Genomic DNA, 18692 nt, shown 5'->3' with positions numbered 1-18692 from the left:
AGATTCCTAAGGTGGTGATTTGCTCCCCCCCCCCCCCCCTTAATAAAGACCATATCTAGGTTTTATTCTCTACTCCAAGCCTTTGGACTTTCATTGTAACCTTAGCCAGCTGCTGTAGGCAACCAGCTTTTCTGATTTGGGCCTAGGTCTGCTCTTTTGAGGACTATGCTTTGATCCTCCCAGGTGTTTTGTTTGGTTTTTCATGCCATTTGCATCAGTTCTAGGATTTTCCAAATGTTCCCTGATAACACAATGTTTCAGGGCCAGAAAGATGCCTGTTTGCAGCGTCTGTTGTCCTGCGATAAACCTTTTTGTTGGTATTTGGTAGATTTGGTGCTTAAGGCCTAAGACAAGGTTTTGAAGCAGATCCTGGTGATCCAGAACTTCAAAGACCTGTCAGCTTCAAGGCAGCTGACACCTCACCTGTCCAGGAAGCTGGACATTACAAGTATTTCTTGTTTTTAGATTGTTTGGTTTGTACTTTCACCTTCTCTCTAGAATTCCTTTTTTTGAAATATTGCATAGATGGTGTCTACTTGTGACCTATAGTGTAGCAGTATATCAAGATGCTATCTGAGCAGCAAGAGATAGTGTGAATACACACACACACACATATACATATATATATATATATATATATATATTCTATATTCAGATATTCAGTAGGGGGTATTTAAAAGTATGTCTATTCCTAGTTTTAGTTAATTATCTTTTAATGAAAGTGTCACTCATATTCACATCTGTAATATTGGGAAGAGATAATTAGATTTTCAAATGAGAATCAGCCACCTTAAATTTTGCACCAGAAAATACCAAGTATATTTCATTCTAATGAGATCTGTAGTGGGGTTTTAAAATTCATCATAACGTGCTTCAAGAAAGATAATTCAACAGACTTGCAAGATGAAAGGTTTCTTTTTCCCCTCTAAGTCTTCTTAAAGCTATTACATTGAACTTAAGCAATTCTGATAAAATATTCAAAAATATTACATAAAGGCTAGAACCATATATCCCCACTATCACCCTTGCACCCATCACTTATTCTCATTTGAAAGTTTACTTTGACTCAACTAACCACTTGCATCAACCATGCCCTGGGTCCTCTCTCCTGCCTGTGCAAGCGAAAGATCCGTGTTTAAATAGGTGTCTATAGATCCAGAGTGCAATTCTTCCTTCGAAATAGGCTGGGCCAGGCGGTGTTTGCACACTGCCAGGCACCCTTTATTTACATACATCTGCATATTTGCTCAGTCCCCGCATTTCTCCATTAAAATGCGTTCTTGTATGCAACAATAAATTAGGCAGAGGGAAAAAAAAATCTCTTCATTCCTCTAATATTGTCCTTAAAGCTCCCTAGTAAACAAATCTTTGGTCCGAGAATAATTACTTTGCTTCATTAAATTAAAAAGAAAAATTCGACTGGTTAAAGGGCATTGCTTTGGCGGTATTTATGTTTTATTTTCTCTCCCTTTTTGCTGAAGAGAAAGAGAGAGAGAGTGTGTGTGTGTGTGTGTGTGTGTGTGTGTGGTTGTGTGTGTGGTTGTGTGTGCGTGTGTGTGTCTAATGAAGTTTGGGAGTCGCGCGCGCAGGGGCGCGTGGGGTGCGAGCCCCGGAGATCCCCATCTCCTGCCCTCTCCGCGGTCGCAGCGTCCCCGGCTCCCGCCGCAGCGCTCCGAGCCTTGGAAGCCGCGAGGCTCCCGGGCTGCTCCGAGTCCGGGCTGCGCGTCATTTGCAGTCTGGGGAATGTTGATCACCTCACTAATTACACCTCTCTCTCCCCCCTCTCCCTCTCCCTCTCCCTCACTCTCCTCTCTCATTCCCAGAGTGCATATCGGGAATAGACACACAAAGACATGCGCACTCAACTTAATCAGCCATTTTTTTAAACAGGGCTAAAACGATAATAATTAGCAGAATAAAGACATATCGGATTTTCATTTCCTTTCCTCCTTTTCCCAACCCCTTCACAACCAAACAGCGAGACCGCGGTCGGCACATGCTTTAACTCCTCCCGGACCCCCGAGGACCGCTCCATGCCCCCCACTTTCTGCTTCAGCGTTTTTATTTTCACCCAATAAAGTTCGAGGATTATTTTTTTATTTTTTTTATTTTTTTTTTTAATGAACCCTCTCGTTTTACTTGGATGTGATCAGCTGTAAGTAAAATAAAAGCAAAACAAAAAAGAGGCGAAGATCGAGTAGGAACTGCAGGGGAAATGGAAAGTAAGTTTTTTCTTTAACTTTTATTGAGTAGTTTGTGTTAAATTTAGGTCGAGTATCGATTATCTTTCCAGCCTGATCTTGCACAATCTTTGATATTTCGCTCCCTCTCTCTCCCTCTCCGCCTCTCTCCCTCTCTGCCCCTAGCTCGCTCGCTCTCGCTCGCTCTCGCACACATCCCCTCATCCCGACCATCTCTTCCGCTCTGCCCCCCTTTTCTATCTCTTTCCCCCTTTTTTTGGCTCAAGGATTTGCTCCGCTGAAAGAGGGAGGGGGCACAAAGGGACCTGATTTTCCACTTTCTTTGGGGGGGCTGCGTTTTGGAGGATTTAACTTTTGGATTGAAGTGGCTGATCATTCACGTTTCGTCGAGCAGTTTTCTCTCCTTTTCCCTGTCTTTTCGGGTTCTGTCTCCACCGCGAGCCTGTGGCGTTCTCGTGGCTCGGGGAAGCTGTCAGCTCCGCAGCGGCGCGGGCACTGCCAGGGGTCCCCGCTCGCCCCGCGCCCCCACGCCCCGGTCGGGATGACCCCTTCTCTGCACTCATCCTCGGAAAGTTTGGACGTTGGTCGGTGGGGCTTGAAGCCCCTCTCTCCCTGTTTTACAGCCCCCACCCCCGTTATTCAGCCTCTTTTTCCTTCCTCCTCTTACCACCCCCACCCTTTCCTCTCTCAAGTTCCCCGAAGGGCGCTTAGTGCGCGGGACTGGCGGAGGACGGGGGATCTGTACGCCTTGGGCGGGGGAGGGGGGGTGTTCCAAGAGGCCGGGGCGCGAGCAGGGGCTGGGCAGCAGGTAGACACCCGCCGGCCGGAGCGGGCAGCGGGCACAGCCGAGGGCTGCTCCCGGCGGCGCGGGCGGCGTGGACTCGGGTGCTGGCGAACGGAAGGCAGGTCCGTTAGGAGGCGGGAACGCCGGGCCTTGGGGCCAGGGACCCGGGAGGCGGCTGCAGCTCTCGCCAGGCGCTTTCGCTGCCGGTTGTGCGTTAGACTAGAAGATAGATGCCAGCGGCTTGGGGTCAAGAATCTTTCCTTTCCTTTTGGCAGAGGGCAAAGGGTGTGTGTGTGTGTGTGTGTGTGTGTGTAGGGGGGAGGCTGTGGCCGGCTCTGAGAACTGATTTATTCCCTGCCCCCCCCTCCCCAAAGAGGTTCCATGTCTGCAAAACGAACTTCACCTTCTTCGCCTCTCTCCGCATCAAGTGCGCCTTCCGGCCGGGAGCAGCTAAGGGAAGAGGGGCTGGAATGCGTCGGGTCTCGCCTTCCTTCTACTTCTAGTTCACTCCCTCCTCCCCCTATTCTTTCTGATCTCTTCTATCAGAAAATTATAATAATAAAATTTCTCATGGAATTGTATAAAGTTTCTCTGCCGATGCCCAAGTTACTGAGGGTTTCCCATCCTGGCCCCCTTCCCCCACAGAAGACGGTGCACTGGTTTGTATTTCTTTTGTTACCTGTGATCCGGGCGGGGGGCTCCTTTCGCGGCTCGGGCTGGGGTCCGGCCCAGAGAGGAGGCTCCAGCGGGCGCCTTTGGCCGCGACTCCTCACTTCCGCGCGGTTCTGGTGAGATCTTAGCTACCGTTCGGTGAGACACCCTCCTTGTAGGTACCAAAGGTTCAGATCGCAAACACGGACCCCCCCCCCATCCCGACCCCTACACACACATACATACATACACACTCAACACGTACTCACAGACACACACACATTCTCCCTGCTCCCCCCCCACCTCCAGCCCCCACCTTGCCTTTCCCCTCCCCCTTCCAAAAAAAAAAAATCACATACACAACAACAACCCCCCCAAACCAAACAAAAACCCAAAGACAAGTTCACTGGCGGAAGATGGTGGATTGACACTGACTCAGACAGAGGCAGGTTCACCAGGAAATCTGGCGGTCCGGATTTCTGACAGTTGCATTTCCTCTCCTTGAGTCCTTACCCGCCCCCCCTTTTTAATAACTCTGTTCCATGTTTAATCAAGGATCATGTAGATGGCAAAAGGAGAGACAGAGAGAGAGAGGAGAGAGGAAGAGAGAGAGGAGAGAGAGAGACACGAGACAGGAGGGTTTTTTTTTTTTTTTTTTTTTTTTTTTTTTATTGTGTTCTCCTGGATTTTCAGTGGCTTGATCCCTATAAACGTGGAGTGGTTAAAGCTCATATGTAGTATTATGTTTTTAGTTGGGTGGATGGATGGAAGAGTCAGGGAGAGGCTGCGGCTGCCGCTGCCTTTTCGGGTGTTGCTTAGATTAAGGCTGAGACTTGGCTGCGATTGGGACGCGACAGTGACACGGGCATCGATCGCTTCCATTGAGAGCAATGCAAAAACACAGCCCGGGTATGTAACACTCTCGGTGCCATCAACATTTGTTTTACTTTATATTTACTGGCAAAACTGACAGAGCAAGCTCAGACTTTCTTTCTTTCTCTCTTTCTCTCTTCTCTTTTCTAACTGAAGAATTAAAAACAATTGTATATAGAAGTTGTGGGAAATGATGGTTTAAATACAACAGAAAGGAGATATTTGAATTATTTCACTACCTCTGTGACTGATTGTGTTTTAGAGTTTTTTTTTTTTTTTCTCCACAAAGGAGCATATTATAGAAAATGAAGGTTTTTCTTTTTTCCTTCCTCTTCTTAAAAAAAGAAAATCCTTAAGGGAATATTTGATAGTTTTCAGTGTTTGCGGTTTCAATCAGCAGGAAGGCACACAAAAATAAAAGATGGCTAGCCAGCTGTTTTAACCTCTTGCACCTGGCTTCAGTGTGGGGATCATAGGTTTATAGAGTTATTTTTTTAAAATGGTTTTAATATTTATGGCATAAACTGAGGAGAGAGCATCACTGTGTATTTATTCAATAGTTGGTTGCTTTTGGATTTAAAAAAGTAAACTCAATATTTAAGTGTTCTCTTTTTTATGGCAGTGAAGATAGAGCCAATGAAATATGGGTGAAATACCATAAATCTGAAAAGTGAAATGTACCTAAGGAACAAAGAAAGGTCAGGTAAACCAGCTGTGTAAGTCAAAGCAATAGCACCAACTGTGGGGTTAGGACAGGGAGAGTGGACTGTGGGTCTAGGAAGTGAAAGTTGCCACTGAAAGTTAAAAATGAAGGAAACATGGTTCAGGTCTATTGTAATCTTTCACAGTTTTTAGGAAATGAGCCCAAATCTGTTCATTAATTTTGACCTAGTTGGATTATTTTAAAAGATGCTGCACCAGCAAAGGAAAGCATAAAGGATGCTGAGAAAATCGCTGTTTAATATTGCAGAATTTACTGCTTTCATTCTGACCATGAGCCTAAATTTACACAATGAAATTTGATTATCTCTAATAACAATATTAGATCCTCCACTGGATGGATGAGAATTGAGGTGGTTTTGTTGATTGCAAGGGTTTAATGTTGCATTTCAGAATCTGATGTGGTTTGGCCTCCCTTCCATTAACTGGAAAACCCCTGAGGTTTTACAATTATTTCTTAAAGATAATACATTTAAGATTGCATTGGTAGGCTGAAGAAAAGTCATAAAGGCAAGAAGGGAAGCCCTTAATAACTCTTGAGATTCAGACATGTTCAGCAGTTAGATTGGCTCTGACTTCACCAAGGGTCGACAATGTGTCATTTCCACGAAGCCAAATTGCCCTCTGCCTATATGATATTAATGTGCAAATCAATATTTCAGGGATTAAATTTCCCTTCTTCATTTTTTATGGTTTCTACCTCAATAAGTCTCAAGTCTATTAGAAGAGGCTGGATGATTTAAAATCTTTCACTGCAGAATGGCTTGTCGTAGTCTTGTTTCACAGACCATTTTAGGATTTTCATTATAAAGACTAAGGGCATCCTAAAGAAGTTGTGAGGTAGTATAGAGACATGCTCAATAGCATAAAGCCCTAGTTCGATTAAGAGCTAAGGGGTATTGGAAATATAATATATATGTTTATGCAATAAAGACACACACACATTCTGCTCCTTTAAAAATATTATGTTAATCACCTATTGATTTATTTCAAAATCAATGGAAGTTCCTTTCTTATTAGTGATTTGTTCAGCATTCTTGAGGACTGTGTTAATTTCCTTAAAGAGTATGCATGAATTGGCTTGGTGTGGAAGTATTTGGGAGGGCTTTTCATTTAGCAATATTTCCCTAAGAAATATTTCTAGAAACCATTGTTTTTGAGTAATAATCAAGTGTTGTCATGTGCATACGTTGTTGTCGTAGCTATCATTGCATTCTGTGGCGAATGATTTAGCTGATATCTGTTACTGGAGGCCTTCTCCAATTCATTTTACATTTATTTCTAGTACTAAGTAGGCACAATGTTTCTTTTAACCCTCGTGGAGAAACACATTTGTAAAAGAAAATATGTGATTTGATTGGAAATAATACAAAGCAGAAATTTGGGAGGTCAAAATAAAAGATTGTGACTTTATCACATAGTCTTGGGAAGGCCTACTGTCTATCATTTGGTGGTGGTTTATAGTCTAAAACCATCTGGACCAAGTTCCGCACAGCTGCACGAATTTCATATGTGATAGAACATTTTTTCCATTCAGTGTGAAATGTTCCTTCCTAAAAAACGTACACCAGACTCGCTTAATTTAGTCTGTTAAAAGAAATGCACATGAAAAAGGACAAAAGGCTCTTTAATCTCTGCAAGCTGTTTGTTTTTCTTCAAGATTCCTGTCTGTTTGGGTTTGAAAAGTCATGTTTATTGAGGGGATGATTCTGAGGTGTGACATTAAAATAATATATGATTTTTGGACTGGTGGCCACGCTCCTGCTTAATTTGCAGAACTACTTTTTATGCCTGTCAAAACATAGAGTTAATCTATCCTTATTTACAATTAATCTCAATAAAATTAATCTTAACTATGCTTTATTCAGTGGCTTAAAATATCTAATTATATTCAATTAACTGCTGTCATAGTAATTAACATTGCTTAATTGCCTCTGCATATATTTATGTAAAGCTCATTAGGTGCTGATGCACCCTTTTCCTTTTCTACTTGTTATTTTTGCTGTTGTCAAACCATTTTCATCTCCCAAGGTCCCACAATGTCAGTGAGAGCAAATTCTTAACATTTTCTTGAAATGAATGTTATTGCTTTTCTATGAGAAGATATTCATTATTAAGTCTAAGTCTTTAAAGACTGACCCCCCCACCCCAATACACACCCTGGTTTTCCCTCATCCTGGTCCCTACCACACTCACAAAATATTTTCTGTCATTGTTGCTAGAAATATGAGAAGCCAGGTTAAGCTTTGTGTTTATAAATGAGGAGCCTTTCTGTGTCTGCCTAGGGGCTCTACCCACAGGCAGAGTTTTTATCCTCTAAGACCATTCTAAGGGTTAAAGACTTGGCCAAGGTTCAAACTGAAAAGCGCCCAGGGAAAGTGCATGTGAATATGTACAAGTTTCATGTAATTAGTGCTTAATTATATTAACATATGCAAATTGTCAACTTAGGAGCTTGTTGAGCTGGCAAAGATCAGCTAGGCACAATTGCTGTATTGTTCTGAAACAATAATGGATTTCAAGTTGGATTGTGGAAACACATAACTAGCTATCTAATTTAACTCATACCATGGTGAAATTTCATTAGTCTCCATGGAGACTGGTTTAATTGTGCTGACTAATGTTCTGGGCTGCAGAATGTCCTAAAAAGAAAGCGTTGTTTGCCTAATCCACCTTACAATGACACTTGTTTGTACATGTTTCCCTTGTGTGAGAATTTGCATATGCAAATAAATAGTTTCTCTGCCCCATTTGTCATGGCTGTTCATTACCCATGAAGAGGACATTGTTACTAGGCTGTTACTGAGTCTCCCAAGACAGGATAGTGTCAACCAGTCCAACTACATTCTTTCATAATTTGTTTCTGATTAATAGAGCAGAGTGAGTCTCAGTCTCTTTGGGCATCTGCAAAGGGAAGGTCAGTTCTGTCACAGAAAAGAGTTTCTGCAGTAGACTGGGGGACTTTTTCTTCTTCTGATCATTCTCCTTTTTCCATTCATTGGTCAACACCATCATATTTAAAATAATGTATTCTTGTTCTAAGAATGCCTCTACTAATAATCTCTAGTTTCCTAAAGCTAAAAGATAGGAAAAGAAAGGGGATTCTGTTATTGGAATATTAATCCTGTTTTTGACAGAAAGGTAAACTGATATAATTGCTTTTCAGTTGAAGGAATGGGGGTTTATACAAGTGTGAAAGCATCGGAAAAGGATTAGCATTTTTTTGCATAATGAAAAGCTCTGTTGAATAGGGTTCTGAATGGCTGACTGAATGACTAAGATGAAAGGAAGATGAAAATGCAGGCCCCTCTTTATGCCCATGCTCTGCTCTCTCTAAAGTGATGTTTGTCCAAGACTTGAGAAAACAAGCAGGGGCTCAGATTTCAGCAACTTATAAGATGCCCCGAGTTTTCATCATCACCGGGAAGCAATATGTATGACAATGGTGCCGCGAGAGGATGATAAACAGAGGCTTGTATGCAGAAGAGTTTTCAGAAACATGCTAGGCTAGCCAAATATTGACTATTGGGTATCGAGAATTCCCAGCACTTTGCTGTCAAAAACGGTTATTTCAGAGGAGGCCAAGAGTATGGTGTGGATATTTAATTTAGTTAAGGATGGAATATATGGTATTCCTCTGCCCGCCCCCCATAGGCTATAAATAGTTGTCTCAGTTGGTGGAACACTTCTTTTGGGAAAGAGTTGAGTATCCTGACTTTTGGCAATGTTAAGTGTGCTAAGTGGCCCATTAGCTTTTGTGGTTGGGAGGGGTTAGTCAAAGAGAATACAGTTATTTTTCTTAGGATTTAATGCAACTTTATGTTGCTATGTAGGTATATTGTGCATTTCATTTTGAGATCAGTCTTTTACAAAGTGTCTGAATATTGTATGTTCATTTTTGGAGACATTGGCAGTAAGGTTTTCTCTTGTCACTAGTTAGAGCTGTTAACTGGTTACCTACCAGTTGACAACATAGTCGGGCTCTCAATGATGTTTCTTCAACCATAATTAGGGGAGTTAAAATACCCTAAGTGTTAAGACACTTTCAAAGGTGGGAATTGATTCTTTTGTACATATGTAAATCAAATGCAGTGTGGATAATTATTTACAGTATACATTTTAAACAATCTCTTTCCAGTCTGAGGTCACAACAGATGAGCCCCTGAAGGCTGCCCCAGAGCAGGATTGAAAGATTCCACCAGATATTAACCTAACTTGTTTTGTTCCTAGAGTGTAGAACTTCTGTTTGCCTCATCACTTTCGCAGTTCAGTTTCTGAGGTGCTATTAAGAATGTTACATGGAAACTTGGGAAATCAGAAGTGTTTTCACGTAAATTAAAGTATAAGGGTTGCCTCTTGAGTACAGAATATTGTAAAGGAAAAGTGTTTGATCTTGGTTATATAAAGTCACCAAAATTCTTTACTGGAGTCCCTTTAAAAATTTGTCAAGAAATTCTGGATTGTTTCAGAAACTTATGATTAACTTTATGATATGCTTGCAAAAAGTCTTAAAAGAACAAAAAAAAATCCACATGGAGGCTATTTTACATGCAGAAAGGCTTATTAAGGTATTTCCATAAGAAAAATGTGTTAATTTAAAAAATAAATTCATTTATATTTTAAGACATTGTTAACCAAGCACCATGTGTTGTAACTGGCAGCTTTCCAGCCACCATGGAAGTGGATCACACATGGGTTAATAGTAGCTTATGTGATGTCTGCATTCTTAGGAAATGGGCAAAAGCCCAGGGTATTCTGATATCAAGATTTTAGGAATCAGACAGAAAGCGGAATATATGTTTATATGTGAACAGATGGACACATGTGAGAACTAAAAGTGCACAGTTTCTCTTGGCACTTGTTTTAGTTATCCCTGATGATATAACCAAGATCTTAGTGCACTCGCATTCTTTGATGGCTAAGGATGAAATGGTCTTTTAATGAGGGCTCAATGGCATTATTTTCTTGCATAAGGATTGTGCCCCTGTGATCTTACTGGATTTGATGTTCTGTTAATTCCCTAGTTTCAGAGGTTCACAAGTTGCCTTGAAAGTTTGATATAGTTTCACGTTTGACATACAATCCTCAGTCCAGGGATGGCTGCTCTCACTCCCCTACTCTCAAAGATTTGTGAGTAAAATAATGTATTTGCCATTTTCAAGCACTTTTGAATGTATGCAACACAACTTAAAAATGGCTTTGACACTAAAGTCCTATTTGCAAGCATCTTATCTCTGATATAATTAGCCACTTTAACATTCTAGAAATTGAAAAAATAAACAAACAGCATTGGAGAATTTGGGTGGCTTGACTTGGTTAATATGTCATAATGCCCTGATGGTCCAAGACAAGTCCTGAGTAGGTGTTTTAGTCATTCAGGTCAGGAGTTCATACACTAGCATCATGGATGTAGATGATCGGTCATTTCTCATGTTTGCTTGTCCTAAGGATATGACAGAGCACAGTTGGTAATTTCTGAACAGTGCCCACTCTAGCACATACCTCTGAAGACAAAGTTTATAGGTTCCAGTGTGTTCTAGCAATAAAAACAGAAATCGTTCTGCGAGTATTTACTCAGATCTAAATCATTTTAACCAGGGAAAATTGACTTTTGGGTTAAAATATGCATTTTATAACTGTCCATAAAATTATTTTCCTTCACTGTAAAGAAGAAAGGAAATCCTTAGCTTTAACAATGGTTAAAATACAAAAAAATATGAGCTGGTGTGTGCCACCTGGTTATATTGTTAAAAACAAAACAAAACAAATCTTTGTAAGAGGGAAGTTTAAGGAGAATCTTGAAATTCATCTGCCTGGAAGAATAAATTGAGGAAGCCCAATTATTTCCCAAAGTACCTTAATTAAACCTGAAAGGCTTTATTAATGTGGATTCTCTAAAATACAGTTCTTAGTCCTTTTTTTCCATAAGGTTAGGAATAATGCAAGTAATACCTCAATTTTCTGAGCCCACTACTTACTCGAGAACGAGTCATCTCTTTTGGTTTAGTATATACCACATAGGAGGGTGTGTAAAGACACATACGCACACAACCCGACCCTTTTTCCATGTTTGTGTCTCTCTTTCCTCTTTAGATGTACCCATAGGGGTAGCCTGTGAAATTTTCCCTCTGTAGACTAAATTCCTTTCATTTTCTGAGAACTGACCAACATGGTCACAACAGAAAAAAAGCAGGTAGGTTTGTAAGGGAAACTATCAACATGCTAAAGCCTGACAATACCCTAGAGTTAATTCAGTTCAGCCAGCTCATTGTAAAATATGAGATATTGAATTCAGGAGAAATAACCATTGAGTTACCAAGCAAGCTAAGGAAATGTCAGGACAAAACTCAGATATCCCAATTCAAGGACTAGTGGTCACACATTTATATTGGCTGGTTGGAAAAGGGTTTGTTATGTAACTGAATATGGTGGTGGAAATAGAGAAGAAAAGGAAAATGTTGGTAATCCAACAGTGGTACTCTTTCTTCTGAGAGAAGAGTTCTCTACTACGAAAAGGGAATGAGTACAATCTGAATGGCATCTTATCACTGTGACAGTATACATATTTTGGGGTTATTTAGGAGGTCAGACTAGTTGCGTTGAATGGTCGAGAAGAGTTTATGATTTATAAAAGTACCAAGGATCTCAGTCAGTTAAATTGTATTCTTAATAATCATGAACATGGTGTTGTGAAGATTAAGATTTCTCTTCTATGTAGGGAAAGCAAATGAAGACAATGCTGTGATGTTGTAAAGGTAGCATAGTGCAAAGAAAGAATGACACAGTAAAAGGCAGACATTCTTTTGATTCTATTTACTTTGGATTCCTTTTTTTAAATTTGTTTTTATTTTTTTATTTTTGCATTTAAAGACAGGAATAGAAATTTACTACCTCCCAAGTTCTCTGAGAAGTTCTTATAGCCAAAAGAGAAAGATTGAGTATGGTATTCCTAATTCAAGTATGTGAATCTTGACTGCATTTTTAAGAGCTTGGCCTCCTTTTTAAATGAGTTTACTTTAGTTTAAACTTTAGATATTTGAAAATCTACTCCATTTTTGACAAATCAAGGACCAGTAGGAATTGTGTTAGAGCTACTAGACACCTGAGTTAAATTCTTATTATGGATGTAATCTTTGTAAGCTTCAGCTTCCTCATTTGTATCTTAAAGTTGTTGTAGAGATTACAGAACACTAAAGTGTTGTGAACATTAAAATAAGTAAATATGACAGGGCCTGATACCCTGTGTTCCCTTTTTCCTTATATTCAGTAGCTGGTTTATGTAGTACCCAACTAAAGAGCATTTGGTCAAGCAAGTCAACATAGATCTTTTGAGTAGGGATGCCCCTCTCTCTTACAACAGAAACAGAAATTAGGAAATGTGTTTGCAAAAAGGGTATATTCTTATTGATATACCTGGATGGCATCTTTGTGGCTAGTCCTTACCTCATTATCTGCCCCTCCGTCATCGTGAGTTGTTTTGGTTTCAAGGGCTTTTAGACGTTTAATGCATTTCTGGGTCTTTTTCTAAGAAGCAAATTAGAACAGGAATAGTTTTTAAATAATTCAGACCTTGGTCTAACTACATGAACTCCAGATTCCAGACTGTCCATTATATGCAATCATAGACGATACCACAACGCTTATTTAAATCTTGTTGACCCAGCCTGTTTGAAAGCCTTAGAATTACAGGATTTCCCCAAACTGGATTAGATGCAATAGAAATACCTTTCCAGATTTTTGGTATTATGATATTTTGATACACAGCAAAAGGAGTATGGATACTGTTACATGGCCCCCTGTTGATCAAGATTTATACCAACTTAGAGAAGAGATCCAGTTATTAATAATCCAGTAATGCTGTACCACCTTTAAGTTTTCTTGAGGGATTTTATAGCCAATTTATGAGACTCCTTGGCTTATCTCTTGGAGGAGATCACAATCCTTTTTTTAATAATGATGCATTATTCATTGGAGGAGCACCCAAGTTCAAAGATAAGATTCATGACAAAGGTTAATAAATTTATAATACAATTTTTGGACTACCTAGAAATGAATTGTTTCTGTTATGGATCTTCTTTTTTGAAATTTGTAATAATTTCCCATTGTTATACATGTAAGATGCACATTTAAAACTATTTGTATTTTTATGGGAAATGTAAGTGTACTTGGATTGTAACTTCGCAGCTTCGTGTTTCATTTTTGCTTAATATGTGTGTTTCATAATCTTTGTTAAAATTTTCCTAAAAATAAAAGTGTGCGCCTCGCCCGTGTTCTGGTCATTTATGAGTGGCCTGGGACTTGACAATTCACTTGAAATATACTGATGTAAAGCAAAGCATTTATTGAATACTGATAGGCTAATAATATATTTTAATGAAAGAAAAACAGTTGACATCTAAGCATTTTTCACGATGCTTGTTTAAGTGTTTCTTCAAATAAACTTTAGCCTCCATGAGGGCAGCAGCTGTATCTGTTTAATCACTGTATTGTGACAGACGTTATTGGCAAATCTTTGGTGCTCAACAAAATATCTGTTGAATGGATGAAAAAAGAATAATAGTTAATTAAAAATATAAATAGAAAACTTCAGTTTAAGGACACCTGAGTGGCTCAGTGGGTTAAGCCACTGCTTTCGGCTCAGGTCATGATCCCAGGACCCTGGGATCGAGTCCTGCATCGGGCTCCTTGCTCAGCAGGGAGCCTGCTTCTCTCTCTGCCTCAGCCTGCCACTCTGCCTATTTGTGCGCGCGCTCTCTCTCTCTGACAAATAAATAAATAAAATCTTAAAAAAAAATGAAAACTTCAATTTACTATTCTACCAAAATCTTCCTCTATTCTTGAAATCTAGGTACTGAAAAGAAATATACAGCCTTAAAAACATCTGGGTTTGTCTTGGAAAACTCCATAGGGAAAACTATCTTCAGCGCAATCTAAATGGGTTTTTATATTAGAACCATAGATCGCTGTAGTCAGAAGGGATATAGCATAATCACCTCGTTTAACCCGTAAGGAAACTGCAACTCAGAGAAATTCTGGGAAATATCACATAACTACAGCACCTAGTTGTTCAGCTCTAATGTGTATGTGCCCTTTAGCAAATCATTTAGCATTTTTTACCTTAGTTGGCTTAGCTGCTCCCATATCCAAAGATCCTATAATATTAATATGAAAATAATTTCTGCAATGCTGGAGATTTTTTTTTTTTTAATTTGTGGAATTTTTCCAAGCAAAGGAAGATTTTTCAGTTGGTACCGTTTCTGTGATGACCACAGCACAAGCTGACTGTTCGGGGATTGTAATGTTAAGCTGCTTGAGATAGACAAGAATTGCTTGAAAGGTGAAAACTTGCAGAAAAAATGGGGTGGGTCATTTAGTTCTTGAAATGAAGCAGGGTGCAGATTAGGAATCATTATGATTTGCCAGAAGTCGCTAGTCATAGAAGCCTGTTTAAGTGCTCACTGTCAACAAGGAAATCATGGGCAGCACTTACAGTGGCTCACCTCTGATTTATTCATAAACCTCACGCGAGCACTTGGCTTTGTTCTTACTCTAGTAAGGGGGACTGATGCCAATAAGAACGGGAATAAAGAGCTCCTTGCATGGTCCAAGAGTGAATAGCACTTTACCTCAAAGCCTGACCTCTTTTCCTGAGGTCTGTTATGCTACTGTTGACTCTGATTGGCTGTGTGTTCTCAGAGGAAATGAGAGGAGAGGTTATAACAAGTATCTACTCTGTAAACTCCATAGTATACATAACAAGAACTATGTAACTGGAACTTAGGTTCTAACTTAACCTAAAGGGTTGCGATATTTATGCTAAATGGAAAGGCTTCCTTTTCCCTTCTCCTTTGAAGTCTGAGGAGATTCACATTTAGTAATAGTTGGAAAAAATACTGCTTCCTTCTGATTGAAGAATGCAATGTTCTTGGAGTAAAATGGGTTTTGGTGATCCTTTCCCCCCATTAAAATAAATTTAGAGACATTTAATAATATAGGAAATGAAGGGTTCAAAAATAAAATATGTACTACACTGGGATAAAAAAAAAAAAAGTGGGCTTGCCCGATTGATAAGCCATATTTATCTGAAAAGCTTTATCTGGGCCACTTCACCAATTATGCTCTGCTTCAGACGCCCATGTTGAGGAGAAGGGACCTTTAAGAGACAGTCAGCTGGCTGGTTTGCACTGGGGCAGAGGTTGAGTAGAGTTACTTAAATCCCCAGAGCCACATTTAGTTAATGCTTGTCATTCCCCCCCCCCCCATCTTGTCCATTTTGGCTTCCCTTTTTCCCTTTTGATGAAGTTGGTCTCTTACTTCTAAAAGTGCACATATTTACACAAAAATTTCCTCAGATTTTCACAACACATTAACCCAGAAGAGCCATATTAGGAGATGGTGATGAGAGTTAATGATATATCTTTAGATAAAGCCACCCTCCCATGCAATCACATCAGAGTCATCAGCTCATTTGTCATGGCTGAAGTGAAAATGTCAGGACCAATGAGTGTATGAGTGCTGAAGGGGGCGAAAGGGCTTTTGGAGAGAGACATTTTTGTGCTGGGAGTCAGCCATGGCTTAGATTTAGCTCCAGGGAAATATTGGGATTAGCCAGCACTGTGTACAAATCCTTAGCATAACAGGGTTAGTTGGAAAGATGGAGATGTGGGGTCATGAGGATGGGTGCATTTCTAGAGTTATGCTCTAGCATGCAGGCCAGAAACTATGGAAAAGAACGAGGGGGGTTATCAAAATTGCTTTAAGGGATGTGTTACATGCAAGCTCATTGATTTCAGCAGGATTGAAGCCATAGATTTGAATGGCTAAATATGCATGTATGGCTTTTTGTTTAAATTTGGCTGCATTAAAACAAAATTTTAGATTTATCATCCAAAAGCTTTGGGGAAGATAATATTTTGAGTACACAAAGGTAAGATTCAGGCATAAAGTACTTTTGATAGTATTTTAGAGTGGAAGCTAATCATTTAAATAACAATAATGATAGTGAAATACTTGTTGCATTGTTGGATTTACACAAGACTAAGAAGCTAAACTTTCTTTACACAGACGTCATTCTGAAACTTTAATTGAAAAGGAACTTATTTTCTTTAGCTACAGAAGTTCTTATCTTTGATAGACCAATACGAGCAGATTTATTTCATTTTGAAGCCAGGGAACTGTTCTCTTTCAGATAATGTACCCATACAACCTTTTCTTGTTTAATTCTATTGATTTACAGTGTTAAAGTGAAATAATCTGATACCTGTTTCCTGCCCTTTGAGTATTTGTCGTCAAAGAAGCTGATTAGTTTTTTCCCCCAGCTCTTTAGCTGTTTTAAATGTATAATTATCATTGCATGTCATTTGATAGCTGCACTAATTGCTGCCAACTATTGTCTGTTTGCACTTAATGCTGAAACCTGATCAACATCCTGCTTTGGTTGATGTTTGGTGGTAAACTTTAATTAACTCTTATTGCATTGAAGAAGAGTTCAGGCTTGGTGCTAACTAATCATTTACCTTCATTATGTCCTGACAGCTCCACTTGTTCTTGGTCCTAATAGATACACCAGTCAGTAAATAAACCTGCAAACCTCATGCCTTATAGTTGCTCCACACTGGTATTTTGCTACTTAAAGTATAAGATAATTGGGCCCAGATAATTATTTAGTTAGTTTAGTATCTCTAGTTCTGCAGACACTAATCTTAATTGCCTCTTTCATGCTGGACAATTTCATTTTAATAGAAACTGTAGATTTGAGATAACATTATTCCTTCAACATGGTTCCTATGAACATGCATCTTTTGAATCAATACAATTAAGCTTGTCTCCTGTTGGAATTCTTGTCATTATTTTTCCTGAAATACTTTTCCTGTAATGATATTGAAGTTAAAGTAATCAGGTTACCAGCAGATCATGTAAAATTCAACTCAAAATTGCTAGCTGCTTGATTTTAATTTGTCTGACATCAAGTTTGTTTGAAAAGGGATAATATGTGGGTAAACCAAGGAGCTTATAATTATGGTTGACGTTTGTTTGTTTATAATGAAATCTAATTAAAGTTCATACATTTAAAACACAAAAGTTAATTACTGAATTGCTCACTTCACTTATGGACAGCAGTCAAATTAACTTTCAGGCCAAACACACACACACACACACACACACACACACACACGGCTCTTCACAACAGAAATAAAATAACCAACTAATCTTAGTGATCAAACAGAAATTTGCCAATATTTTATCCAGAAGAAAACTTGGCATTCCACTTGTGTTCTCTATTATGTTAGTCCTATGTGGTTTTTAATATAAAATGACTTAAAATATTTACATGGGATATAAAAAGAGATGTATTTTGTAGATTCTAAGAGTATTATATAATAAGAGGTACTTAGTAGTGATTTTAAAATTTGTTCATATAGCTTTCTTCATTAAAACTCTTTTGAAATTGGGTGAAATCATTGAAATCATTGCTCAGGGAATAGGAATGTTTGCTGGAATTCCTGACCTGTAATTAGCTTTATGAAGATAATTATGGTAGGTTTAGCCTGCGAAGAATGACTTTTTTTTTTTTTTTTCTAAGGTAAGGCCATACTCACACTTTTACACTTACTGCTATATTGGTTACGAGATCCTATTGGTGGGAATCATGAAATACAGATAATTAGCCAATTGTTTTTCCTCTTCAGTATTTGAAACAATAGTTCAATGGTTGATTTTATACAATAGATAAAGAAGGAAAAAATACATGTACATCTTAGAATACATTGTCTTCACACTGTATATGAGATAAATATGTGTGCACAATGGTAAATCCTTTTGAAGCCAAATATTCTGCGGTTATATATACCTTTATAAAACCAATTAAGTTTTTTAAATGTTACTAGGGGACAATTCAAAATCATTATCAAGTAAACAGTCTTAGATTGTGTGTAAACCAGAGAGATTAGTCAATTACATTTTAAAGACTAGAAATACAAACATAAAAACATGACAAATATGATTAAAAATCCCTAAAAATGATTGATACAGTCCATGTTTTTCCAAGGAAAACTACAAGGGTCCATGTTTGAGCTTTATTTTTAGAAGTGTTATTGACTTAAACTTTCAAATATAGTAGCGATTAAGGGAGAGGAGTCTGAGAAAAGAAAATGATTCTGTCCATTATTGAGATCTTTGCAAAATTGAGTGTAATTTACACAACCTTTTAGTATTTTCAGAAAGTATATTTATATGTATTTTAATATAACACATGATTGATTTGTAGATTAACATTTATTTAGGGAAGAAAAATGAAAAAGATCATATAGTCATTTAACTCTAATCCTACTTTGCATGTTTGAGACAAAGGGAAGGTGATTAATACTTAAGTGTGGCTGGGTAACTGGCATTCAGATGTACCTTTTTTCTTCTATAAAGAAAGAAAAAAAAGCCAGTATATTCTCATAGTATTGGCAAACAAC

At 38.8% G+C, this 18692-nt stretch overlaps 1 protein-coding gene and 1 long non-coding RNA gene across 4 annotated transcripts in view; one reads left to right on the top strand and one right to left on the bottom strand.

The window, feature by feature from the left end:
* The first annotated feature begins 1678 nt into the window (after nucleotides 1–1678).
* The window catches only part of ZFHX4 (zinc finger homeobox 4), a 180659-nt gene continuing 163645 nt past the window's right edge, over nucleotides 1679–18692 (top strand). The window contains exon 1 of one of the 3 annotated variants that reach the window (XM_013061392.2): nucleotides 1679–2222. The gene's annotated coding sequence lies outside the window, so the exon portion shown is untranslated. Of the gene's footprint in view, nucleotides 2223–4319; nucleotides 4546–18692 lie in introns of those variants that run through there. The other 2 variants (XM_045063186.1, XM_045063185.1) reach the window with 2 other exon arrangements.
* Nucleotides 13557–18692, bottom strand: part of LOC106006807 — a 21616-nt gene continuing 16480 nt past the window's right edge. The window contains exon 3 of the long non-coding RNA XR_001181081.2: nucleotides 13557–13760. This is a non-coding gene — a long non-coding RNA (uncharacterized LOC106006807). The remainder of the gene's footprint in view (nucleotides 13761–18692) is intronic.

Source organism: Mustela putorius, unplaced genomic scaffold (assembly GCF_011764305.1).
Source record: "Mustela putorius furo isolate JIRA1106 unplaced genomic scaffold, ASM1176430v1.1 tig00003846_pilon_pilon_pilon, whole genome shotgun sequence".
Taxonomy (NCBI): Eukaryota; Metazoa; Chordata; class Mammalia; order Carnivora; family Mustelidae; genus Mustela; species Mustela putorius.
This window is presented reverse-complemented; position numbering and strand designations above follow the sequence as displayed.